The sequence below is a fragment of the Leuresthes tenuis genome, unplaced genomic scaffold (genome assembly GCF_036924035.1).
Source record: "Leuresthes tenuis unplaced genomic scaffold, fLeuTen1.0.hap1 SCAF_7, whole genome shotgun sequence".
NCBI lineage: Eukaryota > Metazoa > Chordata > Actinopteri > Atheriniformes > Atherinopsidae > Leuresthes > Leuresthes tenuis.
In genome coordinates, this window is record NW_027325361.1 from 19,858,414 (window position 1) to 19,878,264 (window position 19,851).

Sequence of the window (19,851 nt, forward strand, 5' to 3'; positions counted from 1 at the left end):
TGACATACCTTTTCAATTATTTCACAGTTTGCTTGCTTTTTAAACGAAGAGGGCCCTGTTGTTTTTTTTCCTTCTGCCCTCCTTTTCAAAACACAGGCTTTTCATGTCGGGTTTGGGCTGCCAGGCCTAATGGCTGTGACCAGCACCTTTGATCTGCCATGACCCCCTCGAAGGGTCTGGTACTGGGCAAAAGAGCCGCCTGTGTATCGGCACAAACAAAGGCTGCATCACTCACTATTACTTTAAACACCTTGAGAGATTACGATGAGAAACGACATACTGTGGAGGTCGTCAAGGTGCTGTGATATGGACCCGTTTGCATGTTAAACCTTAAATGTACAGTAATAAGATGATGGAAAGGAAGGACCTTTGGAGAGGAATAGTTTTGTCTGGCTATTTTTAGAAGTTAATGCGTAACCTGAAGACAGTTCAGATGCAAATCAATTTATGATCTAACCTTTTAAAGGCCCGTTTATGTGGACACATTGCACGTTTTATTGTCTTTGGAACAACTGCCAATATTCTGCAAAAGACAATTAACTCCCTAGAGACAAATGAATGACGAAACTATCACTGACCCACTGGGAACAGAAGCTAACTACACATTCATTGGTCAATTCAGTCAGTGTGTCTTGTGTGAGGGCTTTCATTTTTGTGACTCACAATAGGCAGGATTTGAATTTTCCCCCACTTTAGTCTCGCTTGATCATTTTCACATAACTTTTTAAGTAACTTTTAAGATGAACAACAGACATTTCTGCTGTGATATGCAAAAAACATGTAAAAGAAACAGTTCTCAGGGGCGGTATTGGGGAGCAGGTGGGACACAGCCGGGATTGTGCTTATATTTCTTTCCGCCTTTGACACAGTTATGGCAAATTTGATAATGACCTGGAATTTAAGCTACATTACCACATTTAGTAACTGTCACTGTATAGCCACTAATAGCTGTTAGATACCGATACCAGTTTTTCTGAATATGCTGTCATTAAAAAACAGAGTAAGGTTAAGGTTCATACCACAACTGCAGCCTCTGTAGGTCGATTCCTGTCAGCATTCTTTCTATTTTCTCTCCTTACTCCAAACTATTGCCCCCCCCCCAAAAAAAAAATATTTGGAAACAGATTTGTTTCATACATGTGGTGACTATAAATCTGCTTTGGAACAGTTTTACCTTTAGTCTGAGAGGAAATCAAAGAAACACAAGAAATTATCACACGATGTCCACCCATTAAGTTGGTGATAAAACATAATCATGATACAAATTTAGGGCAGACACCAATGTTCACACCCTGAAAACAAAACTATGATTATGGTTGTCAAATCAAGTCTAATAGTGAGTCAGCACTAGTGTCACTGTCAATGGGTGACTCTGGGGACATACAGGAAGCATGAGATGAACTATGCTCTGTTGAAAAGAGGAAACAAGGCAAAAGTATCCAATAACTTCATATTGATTTGTGGCTGACAGAGGAAGGAAAGCCTTGTCAGGGTGCTCATATAATGGGAACTTGATAGGACCACTGTTTTGTACACGATAATGATGCTGTGAGGATCTCACTTCAATGAATGGCTGACATAAAACCTGACTTAAGCACAAGATGGGGCCTATGACCCTGCTACTTGGATGGAAAAGGGTTATTTACAGTACACAGTGGGCTGCACTTCAATATTTTGAGATGTATAGAATAATGTATTTCACTCCTTAAAATGGCAATTCAAGCAGTTTTAATCAATTCTTCACAACATGTTAAGAAAGAAATGGAATAGTTTATTAAATCTTCAAAGGTTCTCACAATTTACTTGTAAGAAATCCTCAATTATTACCTTCCACATCCACATGACTGTGAAGGTCCAAATGCCATAAAATGTCAATATCTTTTTCATGTCTGTATCAGTGGGCTTTGCAACATTTATAACTGTATTGGCGGTACACTCCAACCATAAATGGCAGCAAACGTGTCTGCCAAGCAGATCCGCATCCACTGAAAAAAAAAACTTGCTTATTTTTAACCTTTTGGCTTAATTCCATGATATTTTGCCAGAGGACATAGCTGGTCATGGACACACAGATGCACTCACACTGAAACACACTCAAATCAAGTTACCACAGCAACAATAAACATGAACCATTATGTCATTGACTGACATAAAACTTCTCTAGGTGGAGATTACACCAATTACACAGATGGTGTGGCTTTCGTCAATGATCCTTTTTTCAGACAATGGAAACAGTTTATGCTCTAAATTATGGCCTTATACAAATCACATACATGCATAGTACAGAGTTCTCTCTTGCACACGGTGATCCTTATATTAGCATACCCAAGGCGTATGTGTTTGCTTTTTTCCTCCTGCAGCCATTGACAGCCATCTTGAAAACAAGGCATGATAAATAAAAAATCGCTCTCACAAACTAAGCTCAAAGATAATGCAGACTGTTGACTTTCTGGCGATACTTCAATGTTTGCATCAGACTGGGCTGCCTCCTTGGAAAATAGTCAACAGGTTTATATAATGCAGCCAGTTATCTTTATTCAGTCTAGGACATAGTACTATAAACCTTGTTTTTTGGGAGTTAATCGAGAAGGTGAGCGAGGGAGTTGAATGAACTGTCAAGACAAAGAGAGGAGGTGAGACGAGTGAAAGACAGCAGAGACCACACCCCAGAGATGAAAATGAAAGAGCGGCTGCCACAGAGCATCTTAATGTAAACTTTAGCTTATGCAGAATATCATCTTTACGCATGAATATTTGTGGTGTTCATAATGTATGTAGATCTCATTCATTTTTTGTTCATAAAGATTAATAGCTTTAAGCCATTGTTGTCACTTTGCTGGTGGCAAGATTAATGAGATTAGCCAAAAAAACGTAACATTTCACTGAGTAATGGAATTCATTCACATGCAGGCCATAACAATAAAAATATATGATTTGAGTTATAGGAGGGCTGTACCCCAGTAAAGTTTTATATCTAGCACTGCTCCTGCCTAATGGCTGAGGTTAGGATGCAATACAGGCCAGGATGTCATACCCTTACACTTCATACCATGGAAATGACATGGAATAGGGTGGTTACAGTACAAGTGAAGGGCAGAATGTCATCATATAATATTGCAGCACGCAACATGACTTGGTTGGCTATAACTACACCTTTTTATGATGATGAAAACATTGAAAAGGTTTACATAATGCACTTTAAAATGTAAAAATATATATAATTCCATAAGGTGCACACGGTCAAATCTCCTCCATCTTTTTTCAATGCACATTTTTTTGGCTGCTCAGAGTGTGTCGACAGACTTGGTTAAGTTCTGAAAGAAAATGCCAACTCGTAAAAAAAAATATTTACAACCTCTGGTGATGCTTTATGTTTTCCTTTAAAAGAACTCTTGCCAATAAGGTGTGGTGGATGCACCTTTTGGGAACAAGTTTTGCAGTATGCCAGACTTACATGTCCGATCTGCTTTATCGCCTTCAAGAGGATAAAATGGCCGGAGAAGACCTTTCTCCATTTTTCTCGCATAAATGCACAAGGCACCGTGTTTTATTTTCATCTTCGTCCTTGAGGTGTTGTTCTGGGTTACCAGTCGCGCCTTTGATTATCCCAGCCATGTGTAATACAGGCTATACAGTACAGTATGACACGATACAGCCTAGTTTTTATAGTCTGAGTGCTATTTAGCAACATCTCAAAGGTTTGCTTAAAACTAATTAAAAGTTTATTGGAAGTCAATAAAAAACATCAAACATAAACAACAGTAAGATGCACATGGCAGAAAATGCCATGTGCAGTATTAGGCAATATTGCAATGGAGGAATTTTTTACTGAGCCGCTTCTAATCGTTTCTCAACAAACGATGTCAAATAATGTTTGAGATCAGTCAATTCGTTAGCAACTCTAACACATTTATTTACTTCTCAAATTGTAAATTTACATCTGCATATTTTGGTATTTTTCTGTAACTGATAAAGGATTTTTTTTTCATGTAGGGTTGTGTAAAGTAGCTATGAGCCGTGGTCAGAGAGTTCTCAGATTGGAGAGGCAGAGGAATTCTGATGGGAGAGCTAAGCTAGCTGCTACTTAGACGAGGGGCCACACAAGAACAAAATTTCAAGAACAAACAGTTGTTTTATTTGTCCTTAATTTCTCAGTCGGAAAATGTCTATATTGTTACACGCCATTGTCTGCATGGTAGATGCCCAGTATATCCTATCACTGATCACTTGTGACTCAAAATTCCACTGGTCTAATCCTGAAATAACAACTACAAGACAGAGGAAATGAGTGGAAAGCCTGGAAAAAGCAGAAACACTTAACATCTTATAAATCTCTGAAGAAATATTGCCCGGCAGGAAACTATCTAGCAAGTCTGACATTATTCCCAGTGGACTCAGCTCAACGACTCAATGACAGTTGTCTGTTGTTGTTTTTAATTTGAACACATATTTCTTTCATATTCCCATTCTTATAAATATAGACAATTGATGGCAGTAGTTTTTGTCTTTTTTTCACAAAGAAAATTAGTATCACAGCTGTTCGGCTAAACATTCTTGCAAAGGTTATGGGAAGTTCTTCTGTCACTTACTCTTACAAAATTTTGAGTTAACTGTTTTACTAAAAAGGCCATTTCAGGATTTAATTTCCATTAGTCCACAGGCTAGTGAAATGATGATATTAATTTTGATTTGAATATGTGTAATCATACCAAAAGTATAAATGATGCAATGTCCTTGACCAACCAGTTCTGGACAGCAATATAAAATTTACAGCCTCTTTAACAGGGGTTTTAAGTCCCTCTCTGACTGTACTACTGTGTGGATTGATGCATGCAGCATATGTGTGCGTGTCTGTGTGTTTGGGTGAGTGGCTTTCTGTTCCAGAGCCAACAGCTGCCGATCTTCAGGCAACACCTCCCTCCCTTTCCACAAATTCTACCTGTCTTTCTCTCCGTCGTCTTGTCTCCCATCTGCCACCCTTCTTTCCACTGTCCATCTGTCCCTGACATGTTTGGTCTTTCAGTCTCAGTCTAGTTATTTCCCGGCCAGGGCAGCCTCTCCTTTCCCCACCCATTGGACTGCCTGTGTTGGGTCTCCGGACATGCATCATACCTATTAACTCTCAGAGGAATGAGATGATTTATTCATCCCCTACCATCAGCAAAGAGACATTTCTGCTATGAGCAAAGCAGAGAAGGGGGTGGACCGACACGAAAATTTGTTTGCAGTTATGTAACTGAAGTTTTTCCCACTTTAAAAAAATGGATAACAGCAACAAAAAGAAGAAATAAGAAATAAATGATGCAGAAATTTCTCCTGCTGTAAATTGACAAGACTTCATTCTGATCGTCCAAAGTGTTAGGCGAAGTAGCATATCCTGGGCAGCATGCTGAACAACCCGGCCCTGTGATCTGATCCTGTTTCTCAGATGAGCTCAGACTGTCTGGAAGTCTGAACAGTGTTTCTCTTACCTAACTCAGCTCTGAATTCCAGGATGGTTTGGAATCATTTGGCTCAAGTTGTGTTGGCATTGACCAAAGAAAATCTAATCGAATAAAAAACAAAGGAAATAAGGAACAGGAAGACGTTTGTGCTCCTGTACTTTTTTCGTCTTTCCTACATACATGATTTTTCACAGATCCAAACATTCTGTCACTCTTGTAATCACTCCCGCACAGACTTGTCCGTGGATGCTGTCATTTATGACTCTACAATGGCTGCTCCAAGCAATGGAAGTAGGACACGGGGAGAGTGGTTTGCATGCGTGCATTTTGTCAGACTGCATTCCCTTGCATGTGGCCCACCCTGTCAAAAAATATGGGAGGTGGATAAAAAGAACAGGAAGACAGGAGAGAAAAGACTGGAAGAGGGCTGATCCCTGCCCATGTATCGCTTGCTGTTCCCACATTCCACTGAAATCTCTGGAGGATGAGAGCGAAGATGAGACTGATAAGATTACTTTCCCCCTGTCTTTTTAATCTCATCTTCAGTTCATATTCAATTACCATAACTCTTTGGCTCACAGTGTTTTTTGTTTTCATTATCATCAATATTATCATAATTTATTTCTTCACTTTCATATTTTTAACTGATCACACTCAGTCAGCTTTAATTTATGTTAAAACCCACTCGTCCCTTTCAGCTTCTTCACAACTGATTGGTTACCCTGCAGTACTGGATATAGCAATGCAATAGCAATTTGTATTATTAAATGAGCAGATCCCACCCACAAGGAAGCACTTTATACACAAATTACAGAATAGGGAAACAATTTAAAATGTGGCCTCTTGGGTTTTTAGGGTATTCTCCTCAGTCTGCCAGACTGAGCAACTGAGGGAGGTGTAAAGCGGACAAGAACTACTTCTATTCAAAACGAGCTCAGTTTTTTGAGCCTGTGAGCTAACCACATGGTGGGGATCTGCAGAAAGCTGACTCTCGCACTCCAGCGCCCCAGCCCCGGTCGCAAGCGGTGACATTCTCTCACACACAATCCAGAGGCTGGTCCTCTTTCAGGACTCACACTCGGCCCAGTTCTCCCCACCTTTTCATACGGTGCTGCTGGGAGAAGTACTCCAGGGATTAGCCCAGCCAGGTCTTTCAAAGGCCATTAGAGCAAATTACAGGTATTCTGTTACCAGTGCGCTGGGACAGGCCAGGTGAGGGGCGCAGAGGCCAGGCGGGAGAGCAGGGGTCAGCTTGGGACAAAAAGACAAGGCCACCCTGGGCCCCACTCTATCGGAGTGTCTCCCTGGCTCCACAAACTGGTAGGCCTGCATCTATGAATGGCTCACTTGATGGGACCTCAGAAACATTGTCTCACCACCGTAACTTTAGCCTTTTTTTCTTAGCGCCCTCCCACCCCCACACCTCACTCTCCCCTTGCCGATTTTCTTCTCTTTCAATTGATGTGGGCATGACTTTACCCAAATAAATGGATCACATAAAATGACAATAAAATAGGTCAGCAGCAAGCTCATCACACAAGGCCTTAACCACAATGCATCAAATTACTCCAATCTGAACTACCATAGTATTGATGATAGAAATTATGTATCAAAAATAATGTTGTGTTCTTGCAACACAGTCAGTATATGCTATAAAAAGGAAAAAACAAACAAACAAACAAACACCGCCAATGGTTAAGATTAGATTTGAATTAAATTAATTATTCCCACTTGAAACCTGAATTTCAATTGTAATGGCAACCATACAACCAATAATGTGTGGTCTGTCAATGTATCACTAAGCTGCAGGCATCATGAGACTGATGCTGTTGATAAAGTTGCATGGATGGCCACAGGGAGTTCCGCATCCTGCCATTTTCTCTAAACGACACACACACATGCCTCTTGGCCACTTGTGCTGGCCACACTCACGCAAACACACACTCATGCCTCACCCTGTCCCAACTGGTGGATGACAATCTAGTGGAGGGTGCTGCGGAAGTGTTTCATTAGCCAATTACCGCTGGTAGATAAAGCCTGCGTTCCCACAGTCCACAAGGCCAGGGGGGTCAAATGTGACCAATTACCCCCCATCCCCTCACAGGACAGATTAGTCTGTCTGATTTATCCCCAGACAGGCTGACCCAGTACTCCAGAATCACCCTCCACATCTGGATACATCTGTGGATGTGTTGGGAGGCTGCTGTGTGTGGGGGAGAGCAGTTTTGTTACACACATAGGCTCTATATATAAAGTTTACTGAAGGATTCATAGAAAATTTCAATTTGAATCTTTCAGTAGCAAGCCACACCATCCCACACACAGACTCTTGAGTCATTAAGATACCTGTATGTCCTACCAGCATACACTCAGTGGTAATTATACCACTGAAAACAAGTCATTGGCTATGCCGAATGGTGATTATATGTAAAGGACCATCAGTCAGCTCATTAGGGACCTCCAGGATGTTAGATCAGACCCTCCGTCATCAAACCCAAATTTATCAGCCCAGTGGGGGCAACCGAGCCAGACAATGTAATACTAGAGGACAACCTGAGGAAATAGATGGGTGGTGGGGTGGAGGGCTGATGTAGTCAGACTGGGGGATAGCAAAGGTGAAAAAGGTTAACGAAGCCACCGGCCTGCACCCTGCCAGCTTGTCTGTTCCTGTGTGGTATTGAGGGGCCGCAATCTTACCGACCAAGAGGGTTTCTCTTTAATCAAGGAGGGAGAGCAGAGAGAGCAAACTGGCTGGAAATCATGCATTACATCCATAACAACCAGACGATGAGCTATCAAAGGTTTCACAGATAGTTACTAGAGGATCTGCCCACCAAGAGCTTTGTGACTCATGGCTTCTGCATTTTGTGTCGGGGAAGGGCAACAAGGATGGTGGGATCCACATCAAACTAAAAGCAGGCTTGGTTGGCTGTCAAAAACCAGATTTTGTTCTTTAAAGTGGAAGCATCAACAAGCGAAAACAAAAACACTGGTTACAGATTCCTACCCTCGTCCTCACAGGACATCGGACAAAACTTACCATGGAACTTAAAGTTATGGATCTAAACCACACTAATAGTCACCATTAGCTTAAACCACAGCCTATCTGTGCCTTTCCTCCCAAGAAAAGAGTTGTGTATGGTAGCAATTTCTTAATTTAACTCTTCTATCATAAACATGAATAGATGAATAGTAAATAAGTATTCTCAAATCTCATAAGTCACCTGCATGCATATTTGAGTCAGCAGGCAATGCAGAAAACCAAATATGTTGTGTGCACATTTAGCTTTGATTGTACAGACTGGCTTATAGAAAGTAAAAGATTCCCTCATTCTTCAACAATATAATATTGTAATCAATGCCATGACAAGTTACCAACTTCTAATTAGTAATCACTTTAGAATCCAACAAATAATTACATACATTTCTAACTAAATCTGTTTAGATATTAGGTAAGTAAATACAAGTAAACCAAACATTTTTCCTCAAGTTTCCTCAAGTTAAATTGAACTGATTGTCTGAATGATTTTTAATTTTTTTTCCTTTACTTGTGTGACTGAACATGAAAAAATAACTGCACAGAACAGTCAGTATATGAAATTGTCGCAGAAAGACCACTTATCACATTCAGCAAGAAACGCAAGATGCATTTAGATGTTGGAAGATTTGGTTGGTGTCACTGCAAAAAATATTGTCAAGCTTTAGAAATTAGCACAGCTCCCAACCCAATGAGCAACCTTTCTTTGAAACTTCATTTTTTGTTTAAGTCACTTTTTGATAAGGTAAGAAAACATACAATATAGAGTATAGAAAATGGATGGACGACTATTTTACATCCTTCCACAAGACTGGATTGCATATTTTGACAAAAGGCTGAAGCAGTAGAGTGATACCTTTAAACGTGGTTTTGTCCCTGAGGTCTGATATCTATCAAAATTATGGAGTTATTATCAGGAAGAAAACCAGCACTCAGTGTAGAAACAAGCTAAAAACTTGTGCAGCAAAATAACCGATTTGAGAATTTTACACTTTTCTACTAGGATTTTTTTTTTGGAGCCAGTGCCTTGCACTGCTGACTTTAAGTATGCGTAGCTCATGTGTGCAGGGAGTTTCCAGTGACTGAGCACCAGGACACAGGCTATTCTCTGTGGCCTGACCTTGCCCCATATATACATTATTAAAATGGGATAGACATACAGGAGGTGACAGAAGGCACAAGAGTAAAATCAGGGCCCTGTCAAAGCTGTCAAGTGCTCTACTGGCCAAAGGGCCCTGACCCCAATCCTATCCACTGCAGGGGAGGAAAGGGGGATATGGAGACAGCAGGAGACAAAGTGCTGTTCAGGTATGGATGACTGCATCAGAAAAACACCTGCTTTGACAGCCACAACCTTTTCTTCCTGGGTCATTCAAGTATTGATATAAAGTAAGTAAATAAGCAAAAAGAAATTAGCAAAAACTGTCAAGAAAAAGTGAAAAAAACAGTTCTCAGAGTTCTGGTGTGAACTGTGCTCCTGAAGCTGTGTCACTGCTTTGTGCCACCCTCTGAGTTGAAATGAGGAGCTTGGCCTCCCAGATGAGAAAAACACCCATGTGCTTGCACATGTCAGCGTGCATGAAAACACACACAAACATGTATGTGCCTGAACTGAGTGCAGAGTAAGGTCTGGTTCATATTAGCCATTAGGGAACGGAAACGCACATCTTTTTCAGTTTAAAGCCGACTTCATGCTCCCGCAATGGCACAAGCATAAACACAGACACAAGCATTCCCAATGTACATGCACATTCACAGATCTCTGACATGATGCTCACATCCTGCTCATGTTCGCTTAGTGAAGTGGCCTCAGAAATAAAAAGCAGGTATGGTTGGATTGTATAATGCAGTTTGGAGGACTGTTGGTATGAAATGACCCGCACTCAAGTGGCTGTTCCTAATTAGAGCTCATACATATGTTACGATGTCAGATGTCCATATCAAACATGGCAAAAGCACAGGCTTCTAAACAATGTTTTTATTGGGGTGATAGGTCTTAACAGCTAAAATAGAAATAAACGTAGTATATTGAAAAAAAGGTTTTTTATCTGGAGACTAAATTGTGACAAGTGAAGTTACTGAGCATATACATCATACATATATGGTATGCCTTTTTTGAGCAGAAATAGCCCTTCTCACTGGGTTTACAGTTTGCTCGAGGAACTTCTATATCTTACCTCACATGCCGGATCATTTGTTTCACAGATGCATCTATGAAGTTGTCCGTGGACAATGTTTGAAAAAGGGCTATCAAGAAGTAGCTTCATCAGATAAAACAGCCAAACTAGTAAATATTGTTCAATCTCATACTAAAACAAGTCAAGGCAGGGAAAAAAAACATCCTTTCACTGAAAAAGGTGATATTCTTCTTTCCACCTTTGTTCAATCAAAAAATACTCTCTAGTTCTGATATATCTGTAATATCTGTTATGTCTATAATGGCCCATAAAGAATGCTGGTTGGCCTGGCTGCAAACTCATAGACCGAATCCTGGCAAAACTAATTATTTCAAAATTGTAATTGTGAACGCAAAGATGTCAGATCATAAAACTTTCATCTATAGGTTTTGACCTAGCTTTGGTGGACCACTGAACTTTAATTTCACGTAAAGTATCACTAGGATTTCCTTAACAGTTTTTTACTGTATGTAAAAGATGGACAGTCACTCTGACATCATCCAGTGGTCAGTCTACAACAAATTTGAGTTGTACACTATCTGTGTTTTTTGCAGCCAGAGGTGATGTGCAAAGGATGGATGTGAGCAAAACCTGAGGACAGTATATGTGACCACTTGATTTATCATCTTCATCAAAGCAGTCCCACCCATAATGATGCAAAAAAAAATAATTACAAATTGGCTACAAATACTGCCATATCCTTTACCTCCAGTCCCTTGCTGGAGTTGACACGCCGATTAAACTAATCACCAAAATGAACCCACTAAGAAGAAGGCTCACGTTGACTTTTTACAAGCTAGTTTGAGTAGTATCCATCTGAGTCACTGTCAGCACAGACAGACAGACGTGCAAGCAAACAGGACAGGCTTCAGAGATGAAGCTACACATTGATCGAATGCTGATTGGCTGAAAGTTAGCTTGAGCCAGGAGGAGGACTGACAATGGCCAATATCATCACAAAGAGTATGAGGCGCCAAAGAAAACGACAAATGGCAAAGACAACAGCTACACTGAACTATACTTATAATTCAACAGTTTCACACCATCATAAAGCAGATCTTTGACCCCTTTGACTTTTCTTTCTACAGCAAGGCAAAGCTAAAGCAGCAACAACAGCTCCAGCACAACCAAGAGAAGCTCACAGCTCTTTTGATTGTCCCTGTGTCAGCAAACCTTTTTAACATGTAGATATGTATTTGTGAAGCTCCAGCAAAGAGAACCTGTGGTTTGGGCCTTCCAACAACAGTAATGAATCAGAGATCAGATTAGGCTTTCTTCCACACCCTGTTGCTGCCTCCCTACAATGAAATCATTAAACACAAACAGATTTACTTAAATATAATGCCAAATGACACCATCAGAGTGTCAAAAGAATAGACTCACGAGGCAAAACATTGAATTCAAAATAGAATAGAACAGGTAACAGAACAAATACCAAAACCATTTTATGTAACAGTCTGAAAGCATGTTTATTTCTGCTTTAAATTTGCACATTTTTACATTGGGTTCTGTAGGGAATAACTAACTTTTAGATACAGCCTTAAGTTGAGAGAGGATTAGCTGCTGTTGGCAACATGTTTTTCATACTGAAGTTAGCACTTGCTTATAATGAGCATTACAACCTTTCTGATCTATAAGCCTGACTATTGGCAATCTTTACAGGCCTCTAAATTTCTGATATTCATGCAGATGTTCCTTTACCAGTCGTTTGTATGATGTATAACCTCTTAATTTATGGTGTGCAACTCAGGTTCTGCATACATCAGCATGGTCAGTTAGTTGTAGGAAATGTGAGCTTTCCAGTCAGTGACCCACGACCACACACATTACGACTTGATTGCCTAGCAGCAAGTCAATATTTAACCTCACAGCTTGACAAGCAGCTGTCATTGCTTTGTTTCTGTTTGTGAGAAAGATAAAAGTCTATCAAAAGTCCATTTGCTCCTGTGGCCTGTAGATTCGTGTGAAAAAAAGGGTGGAGAGCCTAAGATTTACTTGGATGTCACATATGAGTGACTCCTTTTATTGCCTCACATTGCTCCCTTTATGATCCGGGCCAAATTCTACAGAGAAGGTAACAGGTGCATTGCATTCCCAGTCACAGGCTACTTCTGATTTAAGGCTAAACTTCTTCACCTTTACACTTGTGTGACTGTGACCACTCATGTAAGCTATTGCTGTGTTTACAGGTGCCTACTTGTTTCTTTTTCTTAATTTCCAGCTTCTTCAATCCCAAGACAATGTTTCAGCACCCTCCAAGACATATTTTCTCAGTTCAAGCAGGGAATTGAGGGGTCTTATTGGAAGGGCCAAAAGTCTGTGGAAGACCTGTCTACTCTATCTTAATGGAATTATGCCAGTACATATATGTATCTATGTGTACATTTCAAGATGAGTGGCAGCTTCTCCCTTATTGCTATTTCCTTTGGGGAATGATTTCAAACATGTGATGCCAAATAAGTAAGGCTAGCTGTTCCCAGCTGATTTAATTCATGCCCATTTTACATCTTTAAAATAAAAATCCCACAGTAATAACATCACTAATGTGCTCTCATTGAGAAAAAGAGCTAACTCTCTCAATTCTTGGCTCTTACAATGCTAAGAGTTGCGTTGCTCCACTATAATTAACTGTTGCTCATTACATTGGTGTTTAAAGCCCTTAAATCATTGAGGTAGTAGCTTTTGGACAGAACAAAAGTCTGCTCATGGGAAAAGGCTGAAAGGTAGGAGGAAGAATACTACTTGTTTTTTCTAGCCCAATTAATATTTAAAGAGTAATACGTCACCCTTTTTAGTATTACACAGTCTAATCACTTTCTGACATTAACACTAAATCATCTACTGGAAGTTATTATCTGCTTTTTTATAAGCCTTCAGAAAATCATTGCAAACATGTACAATCAATAAGTTCAAGGTTCAAGTAGCTGGTTGTTGGCACTGTGAAGTCTTTGTGCTCCCTTCACACCCCCAGGATGTCCAGAGCTGTGTGATGTTATAAAGGAATTGGCTGCCAGAACCAAAGTCAGAATCTATAAACCTGCTGATGAACCCAGTAAATCCAAGAGAGGAGCCAGAGCCAGACTGCTAAAGGTTGTTAGCTACTAATTGCTACATTTCTCGAGCCCATTCAAGATAGCAAACCCCGGTGGCAGAGACCAGGGATGCTTGGCTAATTAGGCTGACACTGACACTCTTGTTCTGAAATGTTCCCAGGATAGTGATCGTGCATGTATTTGAGTGAAGGATTTTGCATGCATGTTCAACACGCAAGCATGTGTCAGTAATGTTTTATTTTGTTCAGTCTCATAACAGTGACGTCTGGCAAAAGGTCGGTTTCAACTGCTCCACAAACAAGCTGTGTCTGTGCAGTGCCCTTACTATAAAAAAATGCATAATTCGTGGGATTTTATCCTCCTGTTGGCAACCAAAATGTCCACGAATCCCCTCTCGGTTGAGACAACCCAGAGGAAACCTTAATGCCTAATGAGCAACGGGAAGCGCTCCAGCACTCCTCTTGCCTTTAATTTCCACCTCAATACTGAGCAGAGCACGCCCCAGTCCTTCTCCTAGCCTCATTAACATGTGTATTCTCCCAGTTCAAAACACCAAAGCATTTCCTTCGGCCAGGTGCTTCCCTCTTTAGCCCTTGCATCGGTGCAGTTGATCCAGTCTCCATCAGAATTAGTGGTTAGTCATGGTGTGGATGGAGAAAGCCCAGAACAGAAAATACCTCCTTATTCTTTCAAAATGGCAGGCAGCCTAAAACAGACATTTTGTAATATGTGTTGCTTCATTATACAAAAAGCATCGTCCCCAATGTGCAACCTATAGTAATGAGTAATGAGTATGTAATACTTCTATGTATATAAATATTTCTGGGCTTTGATTAAAAAAGAAAAACTTCTCATGTGTCATTGAAGTGCTTGAAAACAATGTTCCTGAGAGAAGGACTGGAGGAAATTTGCATATTTCTCCCTGTAGAGTGCAGAATTTCATCAAACTGTTCAAGAAATTAGGAAATATTTCATTGCAAGGCAAGGGCACAAGCCTTAGTTGAACTTTGACACTGACTTTGATTCCTAAGATGGCATTGCATCGACAAGGGGTAACTGTGAGAAACCCTTGTTAAACACCACAATATGAGTCACATTCACTAATGCCACCTGAAACTTTCCTGTACGAAACAAAGCAGCCATATGTTCACCCTGTCCAGTGGTAGTGTCAACTTCTCTCAGCTTGGAGGCCTCTAGGATGGACCATGTGTGCTCCATTCCAAGGGCAAAAAAAAGACTTTATAGGCTGTTATCAGCTAAAAGTCATAAAAATCAGGCGTTGTGATGGTTAGGAGTTGTCTCAGTGATCTTGGCAAAAGGAATTTACACTTCTGTGATGGCAGAGTTAATGCAGAAAGGCAACATGTGTTGCCTTCAGGATTAAATCTTTTAAGGCACTGGTTAAGACAGTAAATGTAAAATCAGTAAAATGCTACAACAGTCCCATACTGTTTCACACCTTAATGTGTGTTTGCAGGAAGATTGGGACAAAATAGCATTTGAAAAGCTTCATCATTGAGTATCCTAAATCCTCAATATTGCTCATCCAACTTTTTTTCTGGAAGATGCTGCAAGCTGGAAATTCAAAAATGACTGCATATTAACGAGGTGTGTCACAAATGAGAAAATGAGAAAATGATGAGAAAAAACAGGAATTATGAATTAATACTGTCTGCAATTAATTACAAGTCAGTTTCATCAGAACGTGTGAAACCAGAACGTTTGTTCACAAGTCCAATATGAAGCAGTTTTACAATCCATAAAAAAAGTGAGATGACAATGTTTTCAGTGTTTTTACAGGCAGATGTCATGCCAGCTGACGGAAACTGTAAGCAGTGAGTATAAAACTTTGTAGTCAGTCACATTGTATGTTCTAACCCAAACCATGAAATTTTAACTCCTGACCATAACCATTTGTGGGTGACAGCAAGGTGGAAGTGTTAGGTAACAGAAGATGTGCAAAAGCAAAACACTTGTTGAAGAGATTGTGCAGATCAGGATTAGAATCTGCAATCTCACACTCAAAGGCTAAGAGGTCTAATGCCAGCCAGTTCCTTCTTCCCCCTTGCATGGTATGTTTGTCCTACTCAAAAGTGGCAACTGCTGACATTATCACATCACGACTGTCATGCTGTAAGAGGATGTGATATGTACATCATCATGGTAACAACAGCTGAAGAGTGCTCACTAATATCTGCAGGACATGTATGTGATTCCAGGAGAAGATACTCTATTACGCCAGCTCTCTGCGAGTTGATTACAAAGATTTTTCAACAATGACAATGAACATTTGAGCATTTATCACCACTGAACATCATCATCTTTATTGCCAGTGCTTTGATCATTGTGAATTTCCCCATTTTGAGACAATAAAGGGAAATCTAATCTAATCTAATCTAATCTAATCTAATCTAATCTAATCTAATCTAATCTAATCTAATCTAATGTAATGTAATCTAATCTAATCTAATGTAATCTAATCTAATCTAATCTAATCTAATCTAATCTAATCTAATCTAATCTAATCTAATCTAATCTAATCTAATCTAATCTAATCTAATCTAATCTAATCAATGCTTGATAGAGTCATCTGTTTAGCACCCTTCCTTTCTTTTTTGTGAAATGTTCTTTTCTGTCTCTCCTTTTCTGATTGACAGTTTCCCCCGTCTACAACAAGCTTGAATAATTTCCACAACATTTTTCAGAAGGGTGTAAGATTTTCTTCCAAGGGTTGCCTTCCAAGTCAAATACCCCGAAGAACTCGGAAAACTCTCGCATCAAACAGGAACATGTTGCACACCTCGGGAAAATTGGTAAATACAACACACCCCAGGTGTGAGAGACTGCTGAGGCAGAGTAAAGCTAAAGTGTGACCGCAGTGACTTCTCAAACTGTAGTGGTGTGGTGGAGTGACCTTATTTCCTAAGGGTGAATTGGCTGACACCACCTGGAAGCTGCACAGGCTTTTGATGCCATTAGCCACACACACCCAAAATATAACAGTCCATCTTTCAAGATGTGATGACAAAATTAAGTGCAAAATAAACTATTTGCAGCCTGATTTGCCAAAAAAAGATTTTTGAAACAAAACAGAAAGACGAGAATAAACAGAAAACAAGCGTATATTTGAACTGTACAATTTCAAGGAGCTTTCATCTGTTAATTGAATTTGACTGTTATCCACTCTACTACACCACTCAAAATTTGCTGTTGCAATTGATTATGAAGCAGTTGTTGGGCGTGCCTGTGCAGCTGTTGTGTTGCAGCACTGTCTAATTAGCAGCCTATGACCGATGACCCAGGACAGGATATGATGCGTACCTGCCTCTGGAGCTTTTGTAAACACTTGGGTGTGTTTTTCCTCTCGATCATTTTCTGCTTTGCCATAGGTCAAAAGAAAAACATGCTGAAGCCCTCCCTTTTGGTCCCTGAAAGGGCTGTACTTTGAGTCTTTTAGTGACTATTTTAACAAGCTATTTATAGTAGCGTCCAAGATAAAGTGGCTTGCAATTATGTATAGACAGATCTATATTTAGATCATGCTGGAGTCGGACATTAGTCACATCATAATTCATCTTGATTCTAATCTATCTAGTTTGATTAGCAAATACTTTCCATTAAACGTCCTTTAAGTTTACAACTTGCTTGATTCTGATAACAAACTTCAGGAATGAATACCTGAGGCTTTAGTGTTTGTGCTTTAGTGTGTGATTGTGTACTTTGTGTGCTCTCAAGGCAGGACATTTTTATTGGAGCACTTTGGAGATGTAACTGATACCCGGTTAGCTCTGTCTGTTACTAGTGACAGCATTGAATTTCATCACTCTGCAAAAAAAAAAAGATTATTCAGTTCCTTTTTGTCCTTTGATACCATTCTTAAAGGCATTTTAAGTTGCCAATGAATGTCTTAAGTGCAATATTTATATAATGTTGTGCAAAATATTCTAACTTTTTTTTTTGGTGGACGAAAGACCAATAAACAAAAATGCTTTTATTAGCCATATATGTTTTGCATTTTTTTCTATCTCCCTTCAACCCTGTCCTATTCTCTAATCCTTTAAACCCTCCATCCATCTAAGTCAGCCTTTCTCCCTCTCGCCTCTTCCCTCAGCTGTTCCATGCCCCTGCTCCACTGGGATTGATACAATATTTTCCAGCCTCAATTAGCAGAGAGCGTGTTGACTAATTCCAACTGTTTTTGCACCTGAGAGGGAGCTGGGAGTTGGGGCTGGAAAAACTGAGTGGGGTGGAGGTTAGGGCTGGGGCCTGGGTGTAGCAGGCAGAGCTGTCGGGGCAATATAGCTGTGTCGACAAGAGTCTAAGGGCAACACAGAGGACAGACTCCTGGGCAGGCTAAGGGCAGTCCTGATCAGATCTGTCTGTGCTGAGAAATGTTATATCTTGCAACATGATATTGCAGGCAAAAACAGTCCTGCATCTGCAACTTATGTGTGTGTGCCTACATTTGTGGCTTATAGCAAGTCTGTTTCAATCTTATAGATTTTCGTTTAAATAAATAGAAAAAAAACCAAAAGCATTAATGGAATCCTTAAAACAAACGTATCCTCCTTCACATTTCCCTTTCTAGTTTCTGTGTCACTTCTCTTCTCATTAAATATGTACAACTTTCTGCTTATCCTGCCACTCTAATCAATAGAGTGGCTGAATTCTCCGGGTCAAGAGGTTTTAAGTCTAATTGAAAGCCTCCCCATGTGTCTTACACAGACATAGACACCTCAGACCAGATCTGTCGCATGGTGAGACGCAACCACAGACTAACCACAAGATCCATTTTGTTAAACTCAAGGCAATGCCCACATGACCACTTGCTTGGCACTTTGCTCCGCTCAGGGTGCAGCTACACACCCTCACCCTGTGCGAGCACAGAAAGAATCGTTCTTTCCAGCAAAGGAAATGAGAGGATGATGGCTAAAATGCAGAAGGACATTACATGTTAGGGGACTGTACTTTTTCACAGAGGGCTACTGCAACCTCTTAAATACAAATGACATTTGTGAATAAAAAAAAAAGAATGAACTTCACAAACTCTTTTTTTTTTTTTTTACAAATGTCTTCCATTTTCCAGCATGGTATTTGTCAAATTGTAAAATACAAGTAATGTTTGGGCAGACTATTTTATTATGGTAGTTGACATTATTCTTTAATGAAAGAATAAAATCTCATCTCATATAAACCCACAGGTTCCAACTTAACACAGCAGTTATTCATCTGAGCTTAAATTTATACCAATGTGTGTGGCTTTTAAAGATTTTGCCAGATGACTAATCCCGACAGGTTAACAAATGTCATCCAGTCTGCACTTAAAAGCTCAGTGTTGCAGTGGCAACAGACTGACTGGCCTGTAAGCTGGGCTCAGCAGCTGTTCTTCCCCCCAGTAGCTGTATGGAAAAACTCTGACTCACCCACTTGTATAAAAAGGCATTAATGACCAAATACATAAATATTACCGTCAAAGGCAAAAATGTCTCTGGGGGCTATCCAATCAGTCAGTGAGCCAGTGACTAATGGAGAAGGAGGTCAGATCATGGCCAGTGTCAGATCATCTGACTTGGTCAAGCTTCAGAAAGACAGCCATCGATGGACATGCTGATTAAGGAAGGCTTCTGCGAGATCAAACTCTTTGGGGGTGTCCCTAAACTACAGACTGGGTACAGCCTACAGTCACAGACTCAAACATAGAATAGGGCTGCATACTGAGTTCTGTTTCCTTTGAGTTAAGGGTCATATTGCCTGGGAGGACCACAATAAGAGAATGTTTTAAAGAAGAGCCAGTCTGTTCACATACACGTGGACATGCACAAATCAGCACACGTATAAAGTAGAAAGACTGTGAGCATTAAAAAAAAAAGTCATCTGTTTGCCTTTTTTGAAGAATGTGCCACAGTTTACACCTGCTACTCAGGACTGGTGCTTAGTCACCACCAGTTTTGACAGGTTAATTTCCAGTGAAACTTAGATTTTTTTTTTTTCCGAGCCAAGTTTGCGCCACCAACTGATGCTCAAAGTCTTTCCTCAGTGCCCGCTTTCCCATGAGCCTATATCCACACTAGGGTATTCCCTTCTTACCTAGCAACGCTTCTCTCATGCTCTAAACACAACACAAAGAACTCAGCAGTGAT

The 19,851-nt window shown here is 40.2% G+C and overlaps 1 protein-coding gene across 1 annotated transcript in view; it reads right to left on the reverse strand.

Annotated features, from left to right (window-relative positions):
- Window positions 1-19,851, reverse strand: part of fgf22 (fibroblast growth factor 22) — a 29,360-nt gene that overhangs the window by 8,196 nt on the left and 1,313 nt on the right. The window lies entirely within an intron of this gene.